The sequence below is a fragment of the Sturnus vulgaris genome, chromosome 3, assembly GCF_052056855.1.
Source record: "Sturnus vulgaris isolate bStuVul1 chromosome 3, bStuVul1.hap1, whole genome shotgun sequence".
NCBI classification, from domain to species: Eukaryota; Metazoa; Chordata; class Aves; order Passeriformes; family Sturnidae; genus Sturnus; species Sturnus vulgaris.
The window spans coordinates 78,032,877-78,059,428 of NC_142245.1; the positions used below are offsets into that span (position 1 = coordinate 78,032,877).

Below are 26,552 nucleotides of genomic sequence, written 5' to 3' on the forward strand. Positions count from 1 at the left end.
GCTCTTAAAAAAGGAAATGCTTCCTTACAGTAGAAAAGAAATAAAGATAATTCTTGTTCACTGCATACATAATTATAAACAATTGTTATAGGCTTCTGCAATAGTTTTGGCAATACATGAAGAGATTCATTAGATAGAAAAGTAAATCTAGATCAGTCAGGATTTATTTGGGTTAGGTAAATTGCTGCTAATAAAATTAGGATTTGAGTTACAGTCCCCACGAAAATAATATCTGATAAATTTTATTATGCCTCAGAATGGAGAAAAATCTTTAGCCCAATTTAATGTAAATGTAAGTTCCTTCCATTAAAAAAATCCTACCCTATTCTGGAGAAAAACTAAGTCGTGAAATTCCTTCCTTCCTTCCTTCCTTCCTTCCTTCCTTCCTTCCTTCCTTCCTTCCTTCCTTCCTTCCTTCCTTCCTTCCTTCCTTCCTTCCTTCCTTCCTTCCTTCCTTCCTTCCTTCCTTCCTTCCTTCCTTCCTTCCTTCCTTCCTTCCTTCCTTCCTTCCTTCCTTCCTTCCTTCTTTCTCCTGGAATTTTATATTTAATGAGTGGAGTTTCTTCATTTAGCAATTAAAACGAGAGAGGTAGCCACCATAATTAGTTAAGAAAACTAGGAGACTGCACCATAATCTTCAGTGACAATGAAATCAACAAATATTAAATTATACAATTGCAGTATGTCTGATAGTTTAGACTTTTGCTTCAGTTGAAGACATTTTAGGAGAAGCAAATGTAAAAGCTAAGACTAATTATTCCTAGTTCTGATTTACCTTTCTCTTACATACTTGCATATAGGAAACATACAGAGTATATTACATGAGCTGCATGGGGGAAAATAGCATTTGAAAATGTGGAAACAATTTTAGTGAGCAGCTTTTGTCTTCACAATGATTTAATCATTTTGGTAGTCAGCTAAAGGACTCTAAGTGTTAACTCCAGTGTTCATTTTCTTGAGATCATAAGATTCAAATCCTGTCCCTCTGGAAAGCTCAGTTTTATGTAGGGACATGCAAGGTTATTCTTTTCACTCTCATTCTGAAAGAAATAATATCAAAACAAGTTGATTTTGCTTCCCCAGAATGCTCAATTAGTGTCATAGTCAGAAAAATACCTTCTAACTCACACTGCTTTAACTGAAACACATGCCAAAAAGAAGACATAACCTGCAGTTCAGTAGGATCTCTAAGGTTTGGGGTCAGCTGCCATGCCATTGAAATTTGCTAGAGTTACTTTCTGGACACATTTATTAAAGAGGGAATAATCTGTCCTCTTAAGCCATTATAAATCCATTCTTCTTTCTGGTTTTGGAAGCATGTTTATTTTATATCTGAAACTCTAAGATATATTCTTATCAGAAAGAACATCTTCTCCTCAGATAATGAAATAATTTTTCATATGGTTGTTTACTGAAACAAAAGTTGAACTCTTTTTTGAACTTACACAGGACTTTTATCAAACTTAGTAGGCAAATCATCGAGCTTTACATCAACAAGAGGTTTTGCAACAGTTCCAAATAAAGCAGGAGAAAAACAGAAAGTACTTCACTGTTCTTTACAGTCTGTACAAGTACAGTACAGGCTGGGTTTGAATAGATTGAAATAAGTACTTACGAATTATTGGTAAATTAAAAAGTAGCTATGACCAGGCAATCTGCCCTTGTAGCCCAGTTGATTATGAGAGTAGTGACACATTGGAAGAAGTTGCCCAAAGAAGTTATGGATATTCCATTCCTGGAAATGTTTAACGTAATTGTAGCTGGAGCTTTCAACAATCTGGTCTAGTGGAAGCCCCTGTCCATGGCATGCTCTTAAAATAAATTATTTTAAAATGTCACTCCCAATCCAAACCACTCTGTGATTCTCAATTTTACAAAGTCTTCAGGCCATCAAGAGTTGCATATGTGAGTTTGTGAAGAATGACAGGAATAATTATAGCAACACAAAAGATGAAAAAATAAATTCACAATGTAGAAAGCTTCATAAAACATATATGTGAAAAAGCTCCTTGACATATATTAGCTAGATGTATATGAAATGTGTTTATTACTAATAAGATGCCATAAAATGCAAATTAAACCATTTAAAATTGCTGCTTCAGGTCTTTACTGAACAGAAACTGTCAAGTTTGAGATCCCATATGAACCTTAGGTAGAGTTTTTTTCAAATTTAGTGTCTTCAGGGATTTCAATGGAAACTCATTCAGTTCATAAGTGGGTTTTAAAGAGCAAAGATGCAAGGTTGCATAAGCAATAAGACTGGAGAATTAGGTAACAAATCTTACAGTGTCGTGTACAGACATCCAAGATTAAATGTACTACAATATACTGTACTGGTACCTCTTTTCATACAAATAAAGTAGTTTATTAGAACAAGGAGAACACTAAACAGTTCTGAAGATGGGAAGGGAAGAAACAAGATAGAATGAACTTGAAGTAACAATATGTTCAATTGTAAATGTTCTAGAGGAATTAGATTTAAAACTGCTGTCATCCCAATAACATGCCATGATGACAAGAAATACAGACTTTCTGATACAATAAGAAGGACAAATTTTATCACAATGCCTAATTAAAATTAGATTGCTGACAAAGAATTGTGTCTAGATGAAAACACTTACCTGGGTACCATAGTGAATATGGAGCAGTAATGAGGCTTTGAGCGGCAGAGTACTGGGCAGTTATTAGAGTTAAAATTAATGGAGGTAAGGGAAGAGGCAAGTTTTAGTTATACATATATGGCAGACAGGACTACTATCTGCCTGTAGGAATTTTACAGCAGGCAGAAAGGATAGTTAAAGTCTACCCATGGTTCAGCTTTCAACTCAGTTCATTGCAATATACTTTCATTGGTGGAGGATGTCAGCTTCATGGTGAAATACAGCTGGAATATGCTGAAAAATTGGTTGAGGAGACTGAGGTGCAGGCACAGAGTATTATCTGCCAACTGAACATTTGAAACATTAATGTCATGAATGGCAAGCACAGCAGCTAATGGTAGAAGTGTTTTGGGTAACCCAGTAGTAACTCTATCAAGAAGACCATAATCTACCGAAGAATTAATGCTCCACATAAGAGTTTGCCTGAGAAGGTGCAAGCCTTTTCTGTGCCAAGTTGTATTCCGATGCTTTCCTTCAGCACTTTGTTGAGCTGTGCACATCCCTGGGCTGCAGGGTACACGTAGCTGGTACTGGTAATGAAGGAGCCTGTAGGCAGCTGCCATTAGCATCAGCAATAACACCACCTGTGTGTGCTTGTATTTATTTCAGAGTGAAGCAGCCTGTTCTCATGTGAACATCCTTTTGTTTGACACTAGAAATGATTAATAGGATTGTTCTTTTCTAAGAATATCCTATAAGAGCTCTAAAGACCAAAATGCCATCAAACAGATGGGATCTGCATTATGTGCTGTTCCCTGACTAGAGGTCTTTCTAATGATATACAACTGTTCCCTACATCTGAAGGCATGTAAGATTATCCATATTATTCTCTTTTTCCCTACAGTGTTAGCTCCAATGAATGGTATTTTAGGCAGCATCTTACTGAACCCGAATGATCTTTTCACTGGGATCATAAAGAACACCAGCCTCAGCACCTTGCAGCCATGCACTGCAAATCCCAAGGTAGACAAATCAGACATTTAAGCCATCTGAGAGTGGTTGTTCCCCTGCAATACAAGTCTGGGAATACGAAGGATGTTTCTTCAGTAACTGATGGAAGCATATAGCACTACATTCAATTTTGCTTTGGGGTAGCATCTTCCAGGAAAGAAGGCATCAGTCCCTATTTTAGCTGTTTCAATTCAGAACACCTTGAGTGCAAACACCCTTTCCATCCTATGCTGCCTATACTATGGAGGTGATAATTCTCCATCAGTGGAACCCGGTATGGGTATCTGGGAACAATTCTATCAAAGTTTCCCATCAGGATGAGTTCCTACCTTCAAGGACACTTTTTAAGTTGTCACACTTGTAAAAATCTGGTATTGACTACAGGACAATAATTTGATAAAATATAGATCTATTTCAAGGCGGCAAAGCTTATGTTACTAAATAGCTGTATTTCTTCATTATGAACAATGGATAAATTTTTGCAGAATGGGCTCTCTATTGTGGAGTTCCTTGAGGCAAAATGGCTGCGACTTTATTTATCTGACTTGATTTAAACTACAACTGATTTACATCATCAAGCAATGTAAAGCTATAAGATAGAATCATTGAAACTGAGGAAATAAACATTGCTGTGTTAATAATGATTATTTTCAGAGTTTATTTTGGTTAAGTAATTTCTAAGAGCAGAGGCACAAGATACGATTTTCTCCATTGCTGCTATTCTACAGCAGAAGAGTCCTACAAACAACAATTAGCAGAATGCTAGTGACTGTAAGGACCTTAGAGGCAGAGGAATGGATAGCTGCTTTTTCTTGGGAATCAAAACACTTGGCAAGTCAGAGGAAGAAGCTTTTGTATAGCATCTATTGCCTTTGCATGTGAAAACGAAACAAGTTGATTGAATTATCTTATTTGCACAGTTACTAACCTTATTGATCATTATGTCTAAGGTAGGGATGCAAAGGAATGCATGAACTTGCTAGCTGAATGGGTGCAAAAGCTGTGCAAGATGGAATCCTTGAGTAGCGGGGAATGGGTAATTTTATGAGTTTCTGGAATGAAATAACTGTATGTATCACTATATTCCATGAGAAATACCAGGATAATTTTACTTGAAATTACACTGCTGTGTGACTGGTCACCTAAACTAGAAGACAGTGTTTCAGTATCTGGGCTAGATAATTAATACATTGAACAAGAAAGAAGTTAATATTACAGTTGAAGCCTCAAGAAAAAGCCTTGAGCATTATTTAAGTTATTACTGATGATAATACTTAAATGAGATTTGAATCATTCTAACTTTCTAAACTTCATCTGTCTGAATGCAAAGATACATGTAAAAATGACAAAGGAAATGTGTGTTTAGGGGTCTAGCAGAAGACAGGACATCAGAGGAAATGAGAAGGAAAATGAAGAGATAAACCTTCCATGCTCTCCCTGCTAAGAGAGATAGGAAAAGTTATCGGGAATATTTCAAGAAAATCAGGCTTTTCCCTCAGGATTATATTTATTAGTCAGTGAATTATTAAATTTTCATTTTGCTCATATTGGCATTTCTATATGAAATCACTGAAATAATTAATTCTTCATGTGAAGATACATTTATTTTCACTGCCCTTTAGTAATAGTAGCTTACTGCTATGGAATGATTCTCTGAACACATTTTTTTAGGTATCTGACCATTTTCAAAAGATCATGGACAATCATTTGCAATTTTATTTTGAAGTATAACAACAGAAATATTAGTCCTATCCTTAAACAGTAAATAGAAATGCTATTTATTCCTTCTTTCTGCTTAAATGACACATTAAACTTTTTGATTAATCTAGTGTTAAAAGTCACATGGCATTATTTTATTAAACAGCATTTCATGTTGGTCTAAATAGCTCCAATCAAACATCACTTACAGTTTGCCCTTGGAGCTCACTTCTTGTGCTATTTGCATAAACAAATCATGTAATACACCTCTCTGATGCAAATCCCATTGATTAATATCATATATTTATCTTGCAACAAAGGACTTCATAGGTTAAAGATCTACTGACTTGAAGAAGAACAAGAGCAGAGAATGGGAATACACAGTCTTCAGTCATGTGAAGTTCCCTGTGGTGACGATCAGCACAATTCCACTGAAAGCAGTTGAGCTAAAATGACTTTAATCTACCTCTTAATTCCATCAGTTTGCCTGGAAAATGAATAGCAGGCATTTAACTGGTAACAGCTGGGTTTGTAGGTTCCTACATTCTGTATGACCTTGTCAAATTTCCTCAATTTTTATTTGAACTCCTTTGTCCTCAAGCTATAATGTACAGAACTATCCATTGAAATCATAAACTGAACCTAGACAACATTTTTTTACAATGCTTATTCAAGGCTCTGATTTCATTATGCAACAACATGTGTCATATTTACTTTCCTATTAATTTATTGATTGTCCTCTTTTTGCTAAATCTGAACTTCTAATAACTAGATCAAGAAGAAGGCGGCAAAATGAAGGTTTGACAAGAAGTATAAAGTTGCAGAACACACACGCACAAAAAAGATTTTAAAATAAAGACTCTTAATCTTTCTCAATCCTGACAACACGATTTAAATAGGTCTGTGATAAAACCCCAGTCAAATAGAGACACAACATCCAATTTTCTGAGTCCAGAAATCAATTCTATCCTTAATTCTCTGCTTTTCTTTCAGAAATAAAATAGGGATTTGTTTTGATCTAAAAAGAACCCCCAATGTTTGTAAGGAATTTCATAACAAAGTATTGGATGCACATGTGACTAGTAAGCAACTATTTTGGACTATACCATTACCATCACAAAGTTGTCACCCACTTATAACCTAGCACTGCAAGAGCTTAAAAAATATTGCTGCCTACACCATTTGGAGTTTGGATTAGAAGCCAGCTGCACCATCCTATTCCTCATACAGAGAAGCTTAAGTTCAGCAAAAAGTAATAAAAACCCCATACTACAGAATATTTTTCATCTGAAATAATCTTTAAGAAACTGGAGACTTGTAGGTTCAAGACTAAGGCTAGGTAAAGACTTGTCACCTGAATATTTTATGCAGTACAGCTACAAGAATATCTTCAACTTACTTATACCATTTTTTGTGTCTGAAGTCCTTCAAGAACAGTATTTCACAACTAACAGTCCAAATTGTCAGAAGGAACTATTTTGAAGTAAAGAATGCAGTTAACCAACCAGACTTAGAAACACATTGTTAAAAAATTTTCTCTTTCTTTAACAAGTGTTAGAAACTGATATTTGATTCTAGCCACTAACACTTTCTGTCTCACAAACAAAAAGATCACAGAGGTTAATCCTGGATTCTGCAGGTCTTAGTCAATGATTTGTCTTCGAAAAGGATTTGAGTTCCAATGTCTTGCTGAACAGGACTTTTGACCCTAGGCAATAAGGTCATATTATTATGCCTTAGTTCCTTTGTTGTAAAATAGATATTTCCAAGAAAGGCTGAGATCTACTGATACAGGGAACTACATAAATTGTAGCTTGTTCCCAAAAAAGTATTTTCAAAAAAATCTTACTTAAGCCATTCCCTGTTTTCTCTCTGAGAGGTTGTAGTGGATTTTTTGTTGGTTTGGGGAATTCTTTTGGTTCTTTTTTTTGGGGGGGAAAAAGTGGCATGGTGGCAGAGGTAGTTGTGACTTTGCTTTAAAATATCATAATGTTTATCTTTTCAGCTGATGTCATATGTTCTTTTTTTTTTTTCAATGTGTCAGCTTCTGGGACCATTGTATGAAAAGTTTCACTTAAAAGAAATTAAAAAATGAGCAAAATTATATTCAGGCTAATTTAATAGAAAAACCACCCAAGTCAGAAATAGTCAAAAATTTCAGCTTATCACTTGAAGGATGTGCCATAGACATCTTCAATGCTCCAATGGGCTCTGGGCTATTTGGCAGAAATTAAAATAAATTTTAAAAATCAGGACATACTTCTGAGGTTTCTGCAAAGAGAAAGGAAGAGATGCAGCAGAAGAGGATCCAAATGTTACAAAACACACTTCCTAATAACTAGAAGTGTATCTGACGTTTTTTCCCCTTACAATGAATTACAGCCCTTATTTTCCCATTGAGGCAGCTGGAGCTCCATATGAAAAGGCATGAACAGCAGTGTGAAAACTGCAGACATATTGTTACTTTCTCTAGTCAAATAAGCTCAGTTCCATAGCGAAGTTGGTATTTTGCCAAAGCTTGAGTAATAGAAACCACAAGAGTAGTTTACAATCTTTAATTGTAAATGCATTACACAGAATAAGAAAAATACTAACCTATAACAGCACTTTGAAAATCCATCCAAGGCAGTGAAAATTTGTACCATGATAAACTGGTGTCTAGTGCCTTCTTTTGAAGTAGACTGAAAAATAAATAAAGCATTTAATGATGTTAGCATAAATGACAATTTCTTTATCAATAGTTTGCAAAACAATTTAAGGAATTTATTATAATTTACTTTAATTTAATGTTCTGTAAGTGTTGTCTGCTTTTTTTCTCATACAGGGCTAATTTTGTACATCACCTGCTGTACACCCTCCTTTATTTAGTCATATAGCTTTCAACTACTCTACACTTAAAGATTAAAATTTACTTCAACAGAGAGACAGTGGGAAAACTTTGCAATATATAACCTCTTCTTTAACAGTTTCAGTCATAAGTGATAGGAGAGATATGTTACTACTGCAGCATGCCAAAGCAGTCAGAGATTTCAATCAGAACCAAGGCTGTGTAATAAGGGATATTATTTATGTATTTTGTGAAGCAATTTACTCATTGTATGGACAGGAGTAGGAATATGAAAGACTTTTAGACAAAGCTGCTTTAGAATAAAACAGAATCGGTTATATTAGTAATTTTAACTTCTGTTTTATAAATATGTTTTATAAAAGACAGTTTTATTTTTTTTAATAAAAAATTAGTGCTTCATTTTTGCTTCCTGGTTTGGTTGGCTTTTCTTTCTGGTGTGATACTGTATATTTCATTTAACAAGTTTCACATTTTTTGAAAATTCAGAGAATAACATTTTGTTGCAATGAATTTTTTTTTAAGTCATTTTTATCCCTTAGCAGTCTGAAATTTTCTGTCTTTCACTATGGCCAAATAGATTTACTTATTGTAAAAAATAGTATTCTTATTCTCTTGCCTTCCAAGATTTCATTACCCTTCTCATTTGTTTCTACTTCAAAGTATGGACTATTGTTTTCACCCTATCAGAGGTCCTGCTAGAGATTTGTGATTCGCTTTTGGAAAAAGGATTCACAAATTGCATAATCTCTATAAAGAAATCATAAATTGTGATAAAGCTGAGAAAGATACTCTTTATTTACACAATGTAAAACTGTTCAATAATACTTAATAAAATCTAAATCCAAGACAGAATTATCACAAAAAATATTATCACACCTTTAGATTATAATTAATATTTTTATATTAAATTTTAAATAACATTAAATTCACATTTATAAAGTCATGCTTTAGGATTGCCATTCCCCAGTTTAGTGCTCCCGCTGAAAAACTCCAAACCATGTGCTGCTTGCTCACTTCTCCCTCCCCCTTGGCCTTCTCTCTTCTTGTGGCAGGCTGGAGATGAAAATTGGAGGCAAAAAAGGTAAAGGTTACAGGCTGAGATAAGAACAAGCTACTGCAAATAGTAATGCGATAAGAAAAGGAACAGTAACAGCCCCAATACTAATGGCAGGGGCTACAAGAAACAAACGATTTGCGAGTTCATATCCCCACATTATCTAACCTCTGCTGAGGCCAGCTGCACTGCTTTAGTCAGGCATATACCATATACTTTGAGGGAGATGTTAAAAAAATCTGATTTTCCCTCTGTTTCTGTTTTCCCACATTTTCAATTCAATGTTTTAAGCTTATTCCCACAAATTTGAAAACATTCCTACATTTTGGAAAATTCAGCAGGAAATTGCTTAGTGTATTAGCAGTAACAAAATTCTGGCCTTAAAAAATTAAGTTTCAGATACTTTTGTTACGAGGAAAAAATCTTTTGTGTCCATGCCTAAGCAACATGATTTCCATCAAGGGCAGCTGGGGTAAAAATAGGTATGAATCTGACTCTAGAAAGTGAAAACTGTATATAAATACTAGGTCCAGACACTCATAAATGGGAAGTATTTCATCGTTAATTTTTACATGGGAGCCAAACAAGTGCTCTCATAATTCTTCCTCAAGCATGGTTACAAATGCAAACCATCTGGAACATGTTTTGCCTAGAAGTAAATTACTTTCTCACATAGTGAAATGTCAAAAAGATAGACTGATTTGTAAAGTATTTTAAATATTAGATCAGGAGTTGAGGCGTTGGGTCAAATCCTTTCTCTGACATGGATTGCCTTTGTGATCTTTGGCATTTGACATAAATCGAGGTATCAGGAAAGGACTTAACGTGCCTAAGTTGTGATCTAAAGGCCACTTCATTGCAGAAGGACTTGTACTCTGCAGATGTCATTATTTTCACTTTTAGAGTTCCTAGAAATTACATAAATGCATATTGGCAGAGGTGAATACACTCTGCCTATCTCAGCTTGTGGCTTAGACTTAATATTCATGGCTACAAGTTGTCATATATAGTTTGGCAAGGATTCAAAAGGTACATGTCTGTCTGCCTAAGCCCTCTGTCTGACCAATGTACTTAGAGCATTCCTCACACCCTCCACAGGACCAAAATCTTCATATAAACTAATGTGATTCATTAGTTTATTTGAAAATGCAGGAAATAAGACAATTGTGGTATATGCCCATGCTCTCCATCTTCACTTTAAGCATGCTGGTGTTCAGAGGCAGTTGTATTGGTGCATTGGGAGTCATCTGCGAGGGAGCTGAATCACCTTTTGGAGATGTCCTGCTCTTTCCTTTGGCTACAGAGTCTACAGTGACTAGTGGAAATGTACCAAACCACTACAAGTTACATAAACCTTGGTCTGAAGCATTCCACCATGCTGATTCCCCGAGCAAAATATCACCATTTCAGATTTCACCCTGCAGTCCTTGGCTTCTCCAGGTGTGGCTCAGGAAGGCAGCACATCTCCACGGGCTGCAGCAATTCATTCCAGCTGCAAGGCCCATCACTGGCAGCCCACTGGAAATCTGCTCTGGAAAAGAAAATCTGCTTGAGACCAAAGCCTCTGGGTGTGCATGGTTGGTGTGAGATCTGTCACGTGTCCTAAGTACAGGATCATAGAGGAAAAGAGATGAAAAGCAGGTATTCCTGTACGTAGCCTCACTTAAGCATAAATCATCCTTGCTGTTGCTATGATTAGGTTAATATGACAGGCGTGCATCACAAATTTTAGGAACTTATTGTGATTGCTTTCATACATATTTTATTTGATTCATGTTTTTGATTTGTTTAACAAATAAGCTGTTCAGGCAAATTAAAGAAACTCCAGGGAGAGTTTTGTTGTTTTTGTTTTGTTGTTTTGTTTTTTTTTAACCAAGGGCAAGTTTCAATTGTCAAAGTAAGTAACACTCTTTTTTCCTTAAAATATCCAAATATGATTATTCAAACTTTTAAAACTCCTTTAATAACACACCTTTCTTTAATTTTTCAGGCTATTTTATTTTATCCTAAATTTTGGCAGTCACACATAATAGTTATGGGGATTTTTGCTTTGTATAAAATATTTAATAGAATTCTTTAGTTATACACTTTAAATATTCTGCAAGTGGCAGATGGTAAAGTGAGAAAACATTTGTTTAAAAGTCAAAATAGTCAACAAAAGAACAGATCACCTTTCTCCTTTGGAAGACAGTAATTTGGCACACCTATCTGCTTTATATCAAGAAGAAACAGAAAACAGCACTGTAAAGCAGCTTTGTAAGCAAACAAAAACCTCACCAAAACAAAGAAAGACTGATGCTAAGGATCAAAGAAATGCAGAAAAGTGTCATCAGCATCATAAAATGCTATAAATCAGGTCATTTCTGTCTCCTCTTTTTCAGAAAATATCTGACTTGAACTGTGTGAGAAACTGGAAACTCTTTTTATTTTCTTATTCAACCTATAGCCTGCTGTAGGCATCCTTAAGCGTTCAGATTTTAATAAGTGCACTGTCAACAGGAAAATACTGGTTGCTGGTTGCTAACTTCAGTTTCTGCTTAAGGATGTAAAATATTTGATAAGACACCATGGGTAATTTCTATGGTTTTTAACACTTACACCTGCAACACTGTGTAGAATCCTTCATTTCATATTTTTTAAGAGATGAAAGAAATGTTCAAATAATAGGATCATTTTATATTGTTTCTAGGTCTGCAAATAAAAAATCTTATTTTTTCTAATTTTAATGTAAGGACTGCAAGAGCCTTTTCAGAAGTAAGACCTTTGTAATACACTTGTTCAGAAATGTTAAATTAATATTAGTAACTTGGAAGTTGCATTGCCAATATTCCCTAGATATCTTTGTTCCTCAATGTAACACACTAACCTTTCAGCGTCTGGTGATACAGATGGGAGTTTTCTGGTCAACCTTCTCTAGCTTAAGTTCACTTCTTTCACTGATTGAAGTAATGGATTCCCAGGAATCCCTCTTTCCTTGCACAAAAGACTGTCAGGAGAATTAAATTAAATTAAATTATTTTTGTCCTGTTTTCGTGACAGAATTTGGTGATGAAATATTTTGTTTTTCATCTCATTTATGTTTTAAATGGCAGAAATTATGTATTAAAATGAATAAATGCTATAACACAAGTTTAAACTACTGAATTTTGAAATGTCCTTAAGCAGAGCAAAAGGTGTAAATGCAACCTCATATTGTATCATTTGAGGTTAATGGCAATATAAATTGTGTCCCCATTTTTTTGAGAAATCTTTTGTGAAGAGATAAATTGCCACAAGTTTGAATTCTATACTCTGTGACAGCTGCTGACTGGTAACGAGTTCTAATGAGCTGTCTCTTTTCTAGGTAAAAAACCCAACATTTAAGACAACAACCTCTTTGCAAATTGCAAGAGCATGGGAGCAGAGGCAACTCGTCTATCCTGAGCTGATAAGCACATGCTGACATCAATAACATTTCAATTCAAAAGCAAACCTACACTTCTCAATTCAAATCTGGAAACAGAATATGAGATTAGTGTTTGCATAGACAATCAAGATTTGCATTTATTTTCTTGTGGGTTTTGTGATACAGTAATGCTTTTGTTATTTCAAAACTATTAATACCTAAGCAAATGACATGCCTTAGAAAATACAGACTAGATTATGTTAATCTAATATAAATCTATAGATTTAAATATATTGTAAATATTTTTATATTCTGAAAGAGATTAAATATATGTATTGATGTCAGAAAGTGTTTCATATACAAAGACAAATGTGCCTGCTCACAGCTGGCTCTGAGGCTGTGTATCAGTTCCAATACTATTTCAGAAAACAACACTGTCAAAGATAAGGACAAAGGGCCAAAGAGTAATCTTATTGACTTCAGTGTGAATGAAGAGGTACCCATACTGAATCAGAGGGTTAATGTTCATGCAAAAATGACCCAATGATTTCCAAACCAGAGTTTAACTTTTTGCTTTTCCAGCCTATTTTCTTTATGTACTAAACAATATGTTTCTTTTATGGTGCTTTTCCAAATTTTAATTGCAAGTGAACACATTTTCTGATATTTAACCCCTCATTCAATGAAGTGTATCGCGGCTATAGAGATATATATGTCACATATTTTGTTTTAAATTCTGTGTTCTCATAGCTCATGATGTACATACCTTATGCTAGAGCTACAAGGGCTTGGTAAATTATTCCACTACCATAAATAACTTAGTTTTCAAAACACGTTCAACATTGTTTACCTACATTTCAGTGTCTCTGATGATTGAGTAAATATGTAACCTGGAAAAAACTGTACACTGTGTAAAGTAGATAGCACACAGGAGAAGTTCCAAATTAAATACTTCAATTTATTTATATTTTAAAAATATCTCTGTATATGTATATACATATGTATATATATAATATATTTCTAACAATTAAGTAGGAATACAGCCATTGTAATTGATATTTATTCACATAATAAGTATGGATACTGTCAGCTCTGTTAGTTATGTTAAGAGAAATCTATATTAGAAGGCCTAAAGGTGTGAATCCTCATATTTGCCTTACTACTTTCAATTACTGGTAAAATATGCTGACATGGTAGGTATAAGAAATTTAATGGATACAGGATTTTATTAAACTGATCCTTTGAACATACAAAGTGGCAAAGAACATTTCCCACTAAGTTATATAGTCTTTGACTAATATCCTGAAGAAACTTTTGGCTATAAATGAACTAAAAATGGAAATCCATCTGTGAGACAGAAATACACAGAAAAGTATGAGAAGATTACTCAAGCATTTTGTACAAAGGAAACAGAATGCAAACTGGATTTTCCAGTAAACACACACACAAAAAAAATTAAAACCAAACATAATGTTCTGAGCTTTCACAGAAAAAACTGAAGGTACCCTGACACAGACTGGCTTTTAATCTCTATTGCTTCCTTCATGTATAGTCAGCTTCACTAATTCAAACTAGCTAAGAAAAGCTTCAGTTTTTATTTTTAGGAATTTTCATACATTCCCACTTTTCACATAAATGAGTTATTATAAAAAAATAACACATGAGGAAATCATACATGCCTACCTAAGTGCTAGGAGGATAAAATTTTTTTGAACACCAATCCTGTCTCTTATTCTAGAAGACGTGGTTATAAAACACTGTAATTTGTGGATGCTCCCAAAAGAACAGCTCTAGGTAATTTAACAAATCGTTTCCAAATTTTACATAGAATTACAGTATCATAGAATGATTTGGGTTGGAAGAGGTCTTAAGCACCCTCTAGTTCCAAGCCCTCTGCAATGGGCAAGAACTCCTTTCAGTAGACCAGGCTGCTCAGAGCTCCATCCCAGCTGTACCAAAGGACTATTTCTTCCCATATTCACCATTCCCTTTACCTATGCTGAGCTAGCTGAGTGGAAGCAATGCTTTGTGTCCTGGTGGACTTTTGCTAGCTATTCCAAGGTAAGGTCCAATTTAACTGGCTGAACAGCTGTCTGTTCTTTTTAAATGAGCCAATAAAATGAGCAAATGTTATCAAAAAACTGAAAGACTCCTCTAAGTGCTTTCATTAATTTTGTTTTTTTAATCAAACACCAAGTCAAAATTAAGTGCTCTTTTTACCCACACAAAGCTGAATTTAGCCATCCTGTCTGAACACAGAAATTCTATTTTCTTCTTTCTTCATAGCAACCAGTTATTGATTTTGGCTGCTTTTTGATGTGATTGAAGGACTGTAAGCCTGCATCTTTGCACTAGAAGATCCAGGCATATTATAATATACCTGAATATTATTTACATATGATATATATTTAAAGATATAGATAGATATAGATTAGATATAGATATAGATATAGATATAGATATAGATATAGATATAGATATAGATGATATAGATATAGATAGATATAGATATAGATATAGATAGATATAGATATAGATATAGATAGATATAAATATAGATATGAATATAAATATATAGATAGATAGATAGATACAGATATAGATAGATATTTCCTTAAATGTTGATGCCAGGTGTTCAGACGATTGTTTTAAACTCATGTGCCATCTTTTGCCTGTATGTCGGAGACAATGATCTTTTTTTATTAAAGCAAACTTAGTGGGATTTGGGGTTTCGCCATGAAAAATGAATGTACAAGCCTTGATTTCTTCTATGCAGAGCAGAAATATTACAGACATTTTCAAGACTTTACTGAAAGGTTACATTAAACATCTAGCTGCCATACATAGCTATATCATAAATGAAATAATTCAGCAAACATCTTAAAAGCATAGCAAGTGGATCATATCAACTGTATTAGGAAACAATTTTTAGAAGATTTAAATTTACTTCAATGACTTCATTATGCAGTGTGGACCTGTAATGTAATTGAAGAAAAGCAACAGCAGCAGGAGCTTAATGAGGATAGGGCACACTGAAAATGCCAAAAGGTCCATCTATAGAGCAGAGAGTACTCCATAGAGCTGAGGAGGTCGGACAACTTAAAAAATACTCAATTTTATAAAGCAAGTGAATATTAAAAATACTCAAGATGTATATTTTTTCTTATTTTAAAACAGTGACTAATATCCTCTCTGCAACTTTCTTTCCCTATGTCACTTCTGAATGGTCCTCTTCCCTGCCTCAATGAAGATAGATTTATATTCATTAGCATGGGATATCCAGTCTGCTACGGAGTCATATAAAATATATCTTTGTTAGTATCTGCCTTCTGAAGGGTTTAAACATGTATGTTATTAACTGTTTGTGTCATTTTTTCCTGTGGTTAAGTGGACAAATGTCCTGTGTACTGATTGAGAGTAATAGGGAAACCCTTCTTGGCACATAAACTCCATAGTTCAGGTGTTAATTCCCTATTCCAAAAAATTAAGGTAATTTTTTTTTTCCAAATCTTTTTTAATGTGCTATATATTTAATCCAGAGAACACTTTCCATCGCTGCTCTTTGGCTTGCAAGTTTTTCATCAGGTAATCATGACTAATTATATTCAGTGAGGACAGAAACTACAGCTACCTGGATTTTTTATAAGCATTTTGAAAACATGTCCTATGCAACACTAATCTAAAGATGAACACTTTACAGAAACACCAGGGAAAAAGGGAAACAAAGATAGGCCTCTTATATAGAAGGAAACTGAAAGTGCTGACTTTCAAAGCAACTTATCCCTATTCTAACAGACATAAAAAATGTTTCTACTCCCTGTCATATTGAAACAGAGGCTTTCAATTCTAACACAGAGCAGGGGAAGAAAAGAATAATTTGATTGACAGAACACATGAATGGGAATGAGGAACCTGGCAGATGAGGACAGAAGAAATGAGGCCACTCTGCTATCACAAGAGAGATTAAAAAAAAAAAAAAAGAAAGAAAAAAAAAAAGAAAAGGTCTATATTTAGCTACATACTTTTTCAATAATTTTTCACACATTATATTAGATGAACATAGAAAGGGAAAAGGCCCAGTAATGGTATAAAGAACTTCATCACAATGGGAAAAGTGAAACATGAACTACCCCACATCCCCAAAAATCTATTTTAATTCCAAAAATACATATTAAAAGAAATGCAAATCTAATACAAGGTTTTTTGTGTTTTATATCAGTGTGTTAATTTTCTAATGTGTTGCATGGTGAGGACAGGTTTTTAATAGCGTGCAGAACTGAACAAAATTTAAAACACAAATGAAGGAATATGGAGTTAAATGGAAAATGTAATACATTTTCACGTGATACTATCAAAGGTAAGTTACAGCAAACTAAATTAAACTTTTCCTGACAAGTAGTTTTTTTAATCAAGGAAAATAATAATCTAATATATATGTACCACAATTAATAAAAAAAGGAACACCAAAAAAAGGTATGGCACCACCTGGAAACTTCTAGTTTATCTGGACAAAATGGACACCATTTTAAGAATTTTAAGGGGTAAGGAACTACTAAAGAAAGGAGAAGATGTGATGAAAGTCAGACTAAGAATCTGAGAGGAGGCTACTCTTAAATTGTTTCAAGTATTGGTCTTAACAAACGTGTAACTTAATTATAGAAATTATAGCTATGCTACAGGAAAGATGATGATAATAATGGCTAGTGATGCACAGAGTTGGAGACCTCCTCAGGAAAATTAGGATATCATGACGGATATTCAGAAATAAAATGAACAAGTCAAATATAAATATCTGCAACAAGATGGGAATTTATAACACGTGAATGCACTCCTGTGTTCATGAAGTGTCTATAAGCTCAAAGCAATAGGGTTGTAATGACTACAGGAGACATATTTAACAGATAAATGGAAACATTGATGTTATTATATAAAACACTGCAAGACTTCACCTGAAAGAATGTGTGCAATACTTAGCCAAAAAATGAAAGATGAGAGATTGAAAACGAGGGTGAAAACAAGCTCTTAAAAAGAATGTTTGTGACCTAAATGAAGGCAAAATTATTTCAGCTGTTAGATGATGTGACAGAGAATAAATGGGAAATATTTCTATTAATATATTAAAAATAGTCTTAATTTCCTATTTTATCATTTTTGTTCTGCTCATCTGAGTACCCTAAAAAATGAAATACAGAATACTGACCTCTTACACTCAGAATGAGTGCAACTATTTAAATAATGTGCAATTTATTTCCTAAGAATCTGTGAAAAAAATCTTCTCATGGTCAAGCAATCTGTCAGTGAGCCTAAACCTTAAATTCAAGCCCTGTGTTTGTCTGGACTATGATCATAGGTGTCCCACATTTCAGGTGATACCTATTTTGGAGCTTGTCAAGCTTGCTGCACTTCATTCAAGATAAAAATCTGAACTAAGAGACCCTTGATAGGTCAGAACTGTCTACACCTCTCAAAAAAAGATTATTTTCAATGAGTCAAGAGTTTTAGACCAAAGCCATCAAAGTTTCAGTCTTTAAAAGAGCATTTAAAATGCATTTGACAGAGTGGACTAAGAGCTTTCAACAGGAATACAAAGGGAGGTGGTTGTAGAGTATTTCATTACTTGGGAAGGACTAGCTTTGGAAGGCAACCAATTTCTCTGAACGTGTGGACTGTGGAAAGCTGCAGAACTGAGAAGTGCCAGTTTTTATTTTGTATTTGTGTTGCCCATATCAGCCCATGGTTGTTGTCAAAGGATGCTATCCTACAAATAAATAATAAATAAATATGTCAGCAGTGTAATATTTTCTGTGATCTTAAATTCAGTAGAAAAATGAGATTGTGCACTTTTGTCTAAAGAATCCCTGCATTTTGTTTACAAGCTGTGAGATAATCACCATGATATTCATGATAATACCCAGTGTAAGACCTACTTTTGGCTTAGTGTCAGTAATGGTTTGGAAGTGGAACAATTACTGAAATACAGCACACAGCACAACAGCAGTGGCAGGGATGAAGCTGCAATCTGCACCTCAGTGATGAGGTCAGGCTATCATCTCCTCTGGAGCACATAACAGAATTAAAATGCTTGTCTGTCAGTCATATTTTTTTTCCCTGTGCTAGGTCACCTGGCTTTCTTTATGTGCCCTCTCCCCACCCACAGATGCCTTTAACAGAAGGGATGCTTAGACCAAATTCAAGGGAGAACCCTAGGTAAAATAGCTTAGACCAGCCATCTAAATTTTGAATTCATTAAAATCAATTAATTTTTTTATTGTCCTAAATGTTTTTGAAATTCAAGAAGTCATGAAGTTCTACTCCTAGATAAAACTTCTAAGTACTCCTAGAAATTAAATTATGATAATAGGAAAAATGCACTTTAAAAATAACCTAAGCCTTTTTTTTTCTCTTCTCCAGGATCATTACAATAGCATTTATTGCAATTTCTATTTTTCATCATAAATAGCAAATTATTAACCACTATTCAAGGGTTTAATTATAAATTCCTTAATTTATATATGTCCCTCCTTACTTTGCAAGACTCGGATAATAAATCTATGAAATGTTATCATTCTATAAAGTCTATTTTTGTAATTGTCAAATGAACTTAATATTTTTAATTTCTATTCAGTATTGGAAGTTTCAATCTACTAGGTGGTAGAAGCACAGACCCAGCTGTACTGTGAGCTTGGGCTATATAGGAATTATCTTCCATGCCTAAAATAACTCATGAGATTTTGGGAAACATCATAACACTGAAATCAAAACTTTATTAATGTGCTTCATTTTCAAGAACCTGGAATCAAAACAAAGATATGTGAATAACATGTCCACTATCTGATGATAATTTATGGTCAGAAGTAAAAACTTCTGGACTCTTTTGTTTGGTCTTGATGTTGCATAATTTTTTTATTTACCCAAATTTCTATTCAATACTACAAATATTCAAATATATGTAGAGTAGGAACTGATTACCTGTAGGACACCAGTAGTAAAAACATCCTCTTAAACATTGAGTTAGCTAGAGTCAGTTTAAAGTAATATGTCATGTTTTAGTTTAAGTTTTCTTTTTCTTTTGTTCTTTTTTTTTTTTTCCTTAAATAAAAGATGAACCTTCTAAAATCAAAGTACACGGGAAAAGTGTTATTATTAGCAGCCATGGTTAAAATAATAATAACATAAAAATATAGCTTATACAATATGTTTTCTATAATCCCATGCTGATTTGCATTAAAAAAGAATTAAGGAGGGCTAACATAGTCATTCAAGTCCTGGATTAACACTTTCATATTTTTGTGTAATATATACATTTCAAGCCTAAAGTACGTGGCGATTCTGTTTTAAAATATTGATAAAACACTAGCATTCTTCCAGTTCTCTGAAACTTCTCTCACATATAGGACTTACTGAAAATCAACATTATTGGTGCATAAAAGCACTTGCTCAGCTCTTTCAATAGCTTTATATTGAAGGTATTAATCTTACTTCTTTGAAATATCTCACTTTACAAGATTCTATTAAATATTTTCCTGAGTTACTGTTGAAATTATTTTGTGTTATTACACTACAAGACTGAAAAGAAATACTTATTAAATAGTTATATTTGCATTATCATTGAAAAAACCCTGACATTTTCACTTCAAAAGAAATATTATAGGATCTTTTTCCCCTAGTATACTGATATTTAAATTTCTTCTAATTTAGTGTATCCCAGATTCTGCCTTCTTTTCTTTGGTGCTTTTCAACAGTTTCCTACAAGTTTTAGTGGTTTCATTACTTATGACTTTTCCTCCTGTCTGCATTTGTTTCTGAATTAGAATGCTCTTGATGTATATATATATATATATATATATATATTTAGCTGATGTCACTGCTGTAGCTGCGCTGATTTCAAGGATTTTCTCCTGCTAAAGTTTTAAATTTTATTCTTCCCACTTTCTTGCTTTCTATTTTCACTTTCCATTGATCTTGCAAACAAACATTTTCTCTCTTCCTAATTCTAGTAAATTGCAGTGAAAAAAAAGCAACTGTGAGGCAATAAAAAGCAAACATCTATTCCTTACCAAGGTAAAATCTGGTGTTAGCAATTGTCAAAAATTCCAGAGAGTGGGACTTGTAGTTGTTTGGAGCAGTTAAAGAACCCAGCCTCTTTCAGGAGGGTGCCTTAGGCATATTTGCTGTAATCAACTCCCTCTGCCACATCAGTTAACTAAAAATCCTCCATAAATTTTACTGCAATGGAATATCTTCTGAGAGCCAAAATAGATAAGTAAAAATAATTATCTAGGCCTGTGTCCTACAGAAAGCTGATTCCTCTTATTTCCTCTTTTCTTTACTTTGGACCTGATGATGTACCTATCATTCATGGCAGGGAGAATTTACAAGCTGGAGTTTTCTGGGAACCCGCAGCTATTCATCTCTCGCTGGTGATGTACACGGCTCTTTCCTTTGCAACTACTCGATCACTTTCTTACATGACGGGCTACACTGTACCTGTAAAACAGAGCAGGCAACTTGTCATGCTCCAGACTAGGGCAGGAGGGCTCTGGAGATGTCCTTCTCCTGAAGGAACGAGTGACTGGGCAGGAAAATGAAGAACTGGAGCTCGCTGCCTACTAATTCTGGGGCTGAAAACAAAGAAACCTATGCAATCTCTAAAGAAGAAACATAGAATAAAGGATAGTTATGTAGATAAATGCCATCTGTTTATCCTGCAGTCAGATTTCTTTTTACATACTGGTAATTTAAAATAATTTTAAAAAAGCATTCCTGGATATGTCACAAGGTCCAAATGTCCAAATTTTAAAAGCTGTTAATTATTAAGCAGCATTATTGTACCTATTTTAAGTTCAGTTTTAAAGAGACCAACCAAAGTAGAAAGATAGTTGCCAGTGGTGGGTCTCAATGAACCATTTTCTTCCTTTCAATGTCTTTTAAAATAAAATTTAATGATGAATCAATTTGAGGTCATAGTACGTGCTCTTGAATACATGACTTTTAACTTTCCAGAAGGATCTCAGCATTGCTTGGTATTCTGTTTTTTATTTTCCTGCTGAGGATCATGAGCAACACAGAAATTAATATGTCTGAAGGGAAACTTAATCTGAAATGGATGACTGATACCTGGTTTTTCTTCTGTCAAACAGGAATCTACCGTTGCCACTTTTATTCATGTCAGCGGCATCAGTGGTACCACTTATAAAACAAGGTCATATTTAAGGCACGTCAGGCAGGGAGACTCAAACCTTTTCATAGTCTGGACTTCTTATGTGGAAAGTATTTTTAAATGCTGATCATTACAGTATGCATGTAACTTATTTAATGTAGGGTGAAATTAATCTCAACGTATAGAATCCATTTGTTTAATTTCCATTAGATTCTTTTTTTCACCCCAATTTCTTAATAAAAATCAGATTTTGCCTGTCATAATCTTTCAAAGGACTTACTTGTACATTGCCACACTTACCACAGTTGTCCCTTGTGTGTATCAAATGCAATGTGCTACTGCCTGCATTGTCTGTATCTCAGATAAAATGTCATGCTGCTGTTGCTGTGCAGCCTGTCACCTGTGCTTAAGTACTTCCCTATCATGGAGCTCACCTCTGACTGCATCTTGGCAGCTGCCAAATCAGTCTTACAGGAACTGTGACAAGAACTGTAATATGGAGCAAAATTTGTAAGACATACCAAGGACAGAAAAAAAAAATTGTGTATGAATCCACTGCTAACATAGAACCAAAAAAAAATTTGCCTTTATGTAAGCTGCAGTTAAATGACTGTATCAAATAAAAGAGGTACCTGAAGTAATACTGAAGGTGAATTTATGAGCACAGCTCCAAAATTTTAACCCTTGCTTAAGTCCTACATTGCCTTTAGCCTAGCTAAAGCTCCTTCAGATTTTGTCTTTATCAGGTCAGGCCTGACTTGTCATGTGGCAGAAGGAAGACATGAATTAGTAGCCTAGTGGTTAGGAATACTCTTTCTGGAAAAAAAAAACCTGTAGTTTTTGTACCTGTAACACGCCAATATTTTGTTTTGTTTTGTTCTGATCTTATCTTCATTGATATTAATTAATGAATCCTCTAAAAACTAGGAGAAAAAAAATTACACACTTCCAAAAAACTCAAACTTTTCCCCTTGAAAATTTTGGGTTGGAGTTTCCTGGCTTACAATCTTGCTGCTCTAAAATTAATGCAAACATATTTAAATTAAACACCTGATGATGGTACTGGTCCTTTAATTTCATAAAGGAAATGTTGAAAGAGATGTGTTTTACCTTCTAGATCATCAGTTCTCATGTTATATTATATATACATATATTACACATGCTGAAAGGCAGGTGACTTAAATTCTTTGTATAGCAGTATCCAGTTCTCTTGTATTACATATCTAACTATTGAGTCTAAGGTGATACTCATCAGATTAAATGATGCCTGCAGTGTTTATATCTGAGTTTTTCAGCCTGGATTGCCTTTATCAGTGGAGAGATATTGGCCATTTCAGTCTGTAATTAGTTTGGCCTGCTTTAGATAGCTGCCTTAAGATGCTATAAATTGTTTCCATTTCCCTGCAACTGCTCTTATGTGAGAAGAGGCAGAGTCTCAATGGTGACATGCCCTAGGTGACTTTCCTCCATTCTTCCTTCAATTTCAGCTAAGGGTTAGACCTGCAAAAAGAAGATTAAGCAAACTAACTGGGCAGAAGAAGTGATCTCTCTTTTGAGACTCTGAAAGGGTCTAACTTTATTTTGTATAACCAGTGTCCCCACTTACTTTAGGAACAGGAATTACAAAGTTTAGGTGCAAGGAAGATGTCATGGATAAGTAAACACAAAAATTTTACTTCTGGTTCCTCTCTGAATACAGATTGCTCAAAAAGCAACAGCTGACTGAAATATGATCCCACAGGGCTTGCAAATATGCCTTTGTCCCCACTCAACCAGTCCTGTGACACTGTATTGTCACAATACACCTACAAAATGAAGACACAAAACCTACCTCAGATGGATTTGTACAATGATAGGTTTTATGAAGATAAGGTCATCTCCACACACTTGGCACAGTCCCAGAGGCACAAAAACAAGCAGGAGGACGAGTTGCTCCAGGTTGAACCCTCACAAGGCATCTCAGGAGGGTGTCAGACCCTTAGGCTGAGACTGAGATCCATCAGTTGACAGGAGATGGTCTCCAGGCCTCCTTACAGACTGGCAGTGGATACTGCTCACAGACGTAGGGGAACAGTGCAAGGTGCAAGGATTTGGATTGTGCAAGACTATTATGAGATAATTAGAGGACAAACCAAAGGAAAACAAAAGGAGGCTTCTCGGTAGCTTGTAAAGTAACAAGAATGGGAAAATAGAGATAAAAAGATTAAAAGGGCTAGGTACCTCTCATCAGGCTGCTGGTCAATATGCTTCATTGCCCATACTCTATGTCTGATTACCTTGATCTGTCCTGTATCCACATTAAGTTCTATTTTTTACATTTTTCTGAGTAAGGCTCTTTATTTTCAACATGTATACGTACATAGAGACCTGAATGTCAGCAGACAAAACTGGGGCGTGCAGGTCAGAGGGGCCACATATCTCCTGTGCCAGCAACTCAAGAGGCTGGAGTGGTACCTGCTGGAATGTGTTTACTAGTTAACATCCACCTGGACTAGCTGCTGAGTGCAACAGAGGCTTGGGGCAGCTGTGAAGACCTGAGTGGTTTGAGAAGATACAGGTGACTAAGTCAGCAACTGGGGAGACTGCAAAATGTGGGGGTCAGACTCACCAGCATCTTGTGTTCATGTGTACCAAGAAGCTGGGAAGCCAGGGATTCCAGGACCTCCATAACATATAGACTGGGTATCTAAAGGAGGGATTCATGCTATGTGAATAAATTGCCCACCAACAGACCTTCATCCTGACCTGTTGGATGTGGAAACACAAAAGCTGTCTGTGCGACCTGTATTTGTGTGAGTGCTTCTGTCTTTGCTAATTTGTGTGGCCAGTCATGTAAGTATTTACACGTGTATTGTGGAAGAGTACACTGTGACTGTGTGCCTATCAAGGACACATGCTTAACTCAGTCTGGCTGCTGGCTGGACCTGGGCCATGCTACTGTGGCAGCCTCATCTCTGCCAGACTATGGGATTCAGCAAATTGTAGTGAATTTTATATGCATTTGACTTTATGTGTTACTTAAAGAGAATGTTATAAACAGTTATAAACTTGCAGAGAAGTATGAGAAACAATTTCAATCCTTTGGTTCAGATGAGAATTTCTCTTATATAAGAGACAATTTCCTCAAATATCAAAACTCAAGGGGTTCCTTCTGTGTTTTATAATACTTTTGTTCAAAAGCTGCAATCTCTGAAAGACCTAGTTGTGCAGTGTGGGAATGAATTTTGTACTCTATTTTCATTGAAATAACTTTTGGTATTGGATAAAGCTGTGGTCAGCCACTTCTTCAGTCTTTGTTATGCTGGTTGTAAGTGTGGAATATTTGTGTAAACATTAAGTGAGTCAAAGAAGTTTGGGGTTTGAAATCGAAGGAGAAAAACTATCTTGAGGAACAGAAAAATTATGGAGAGAGAGGATTTTCAGTATAGCATTAAAAAACCCCTAAAACTATTTGCCATTTGAAATTGCAGCCACCTATATACCCAGGACTTTCTAAAATGAGAAATCTCTTTCTGTGTCTATATATTTTAGGTTTTATACCACACCCATGATAATTACAATTTGGCATAATATGTTACTGAAGTTGACTGTTACAGTTATTTCTAGAAAAAAGTAAGCAATCAGAACAATGATTTCCGTATCTTCTTTCAGAATAATGGAGCATTCTACAATAATGCACCTTTTTATGGGAGATTTTGTCCATTTCTTGCATTATATGTTATGAGACTGATATGACAATTAGGTTTTCACAGTTTCTTTGAAAGATATACCAAAAGGAAGTAGCAAGCCACAGGCACCTGGTTTGTGTGAAAACAGAAGCAAGTCTGAGAAAAACACTGATTTAGTTACCATATTCTTAATCTGATTCTTTTCTCACTGCTATTTAAAAAATATATTTTGGCATGATGGGAAGTAATTCAGTACTTAAAATCATCAAAATGGTCATATTAGGCTGAATTCACACGCATCTACCCATTTCCTAACAATGTCTAGCAGAGGAAGAATAAATACATGTCATAATTCTTAGTAATGCAAGCCCACTCTGCCTTGCAGGGTGCAGAGAATTCTAAACTCAGGGCCTAATCTTTCTCCTTGATAACTCCTGATGGATTTGTTTTCTGTGAATTTATTTCATTGCTCTCTGAATCCATGCAAATATTTGGCGTCCACAAAATCTATTGTGAATGGCTTCCATGGTTTCTATTTTATATCAAGATTGGAGAGGCCATAGTATCTCTTATTAACTTTGCTTTGGAGAATGGATCACTACGCAAAATTAAAGTAACTCGAAAACTAAAAGGTAGGAATCAATAAAGTAATTTACAACTAATCTAGTAAGCATGGGCTTTGCACCTTCCCTCTGTAGTCACACCGAAGACTGCCTTTGAAAAAATATGGTTGTTTAAGTTTGACTGGCCTGAGCTACACGATGCCACATCACTATTAGGTAAGTGCACATCTTCATTTAGATATGCTTCCTTATGATCTAAGAATATACAGACACTCTGCAGACAAATTAGGAACAGAACTCAGCCTTCCTTAAGCTCCATCTCTGTTTTTGCAATAAAACCCCCAATCCCTTTGTTCAGTGTCTCTCACAGTTAATTTACTTTTGCCACATCTTACTCTCTAGTGTTTGTTTGTATCAGATTTAGTTGTAAGCAAGCAGAGTATTTATTACTCCAATTCTTTATGAGGTATTGCTAGGCAGAGAAGTCCTTGAATGCAAGGACCTACCATACAGTTCACATAGACTTGTATTCTTTTTTTTTAAGGAGAAAAATGGCCTTCATTTC

At 34.9% G+C, this 26,552-nt stretch overlaps 1 long non-coding RNA gene across 1 annotated transcript in view; it reads right to left on the reverse strand.

Moving 5' to 3' along the window:
• The window catches only part of LOC148224431 (uncharacterized), a 90,310-nt gene that overhangs the window by 7,784 nt on the left and 55,974 nt on the right, over positions 1 to 26,552 (reverse strand). Inside the window, exons 4-5 of the long non-coding RNA XR_015802600.1 lie at positions 12,078 to 12,197; positions 7,905 to 10,742 (exon numbers count right to left, since the gene is read on the reverse strand). This is a non-coding gene — a long non-coding RNA (uncharacterized LOC148224431). The remainder of the gene's footprint in view (positions 1 to 7,904; positions 10,743 to 12,077; positions 12,198 to 26,552) is intronic.